Here is a 1,040-nt window from a genome sequence, read left to right as displayed (position 1 = left end):
TAACTGAAAGGATGAATGAATGATTGAATATAATCCTTGCCCAAGAAGAGGTTGGGAACACCATTGCCATCTCAGTTGTACCTGCCCCTCCAAGCTAGGCTATGTGACTCTCGCAGCCCAAGCCAGGCAGTTAATGAAAGCAAACTAAATGGTAGAATGGGGTTTTGAGGTGATATACTTGTCTCTCAAATTCTGATTTTCTTTGTCAACCTCAAGCCTTTTTCTCTGGACCAGCATGGATTTTTAAGTCTCTAAACGTCCTGCTTACTGGACCTCAATGTTCATACATAATCTTTTAGTGTTATTGTCTATTTTGTATTTTGTGTTCTATAATGATTGAGTACAGACCAAGTCTAGTTCAGTTCAGCACAGGAATTCACCTGTTTCCTAGTCAAGCCCCCAGCTACCCATCTTGTCCAACACAGAAGGGGATGAAGTTAGACACCTATGAAATGAGTGTTTGTTTCCATGGAACCTAGAAACAAAACAGAGTGGGAAATTGAAACTCGCCTTTTCCCCATTCTCCAGACAAGGACACACTTTGATTCCAGGTGTTTACTTACAAAAACTGGACAATAAAGATGAGGTACTACTGAAGTCTGGGATGGAGGAAAGCAGAGAAGCTGGATTTGCATCTGGGAAGTAACTGCCCCAGCAGTATTGCCTGGGAGCGAGGAGTTCTATTATCAGCCTGAACAGGAGCCTAACACCCAAGGGACCTGGAAGGTTGAGCTTATCCAATTCATACAACAAAAGGGGGTGCCAGAACTGTAAGAAAAAAACAGGAACCAAAACCCAAATACTCCAATTAGAAGGGAACATTCTCAATGCTATGAGCCCTGTCCTAGGTACTGAACACATTCACATTCACACTTCATTTACTAATCACAGTAATATTTGCAAATTTTATATTCTTAAAACTCATGATGAGAAGGAACAACAGATCCCCAAGGATCTGAGAAGTGAACCAACATTCATAAAATCACCCAGATGATAACCAGAGAGCCAGGATTAGAACTCCTATCCTTCTGACACAAGAG

Source organism: Camelus dromedarius, chromosome 8 (genome assembly GCF_036321535.1).
Source record: "Camelus dromedarius isolate mCamDro1 chromosome 8, mCamDro1.pat, whole genome shotgun sequence".
Taxonomy (NCBI): domain Eukaryota; kingdom Metazoa; phylum Chordata; class Mammalia; order Artiodactyla; family Camelidae; genus Camelus; species Camelus dromedarius.
The sequence above is the reverse complement of the archived record's forward strand: the minus strand, read 5'-3'. Positions refer to the sequence as shown.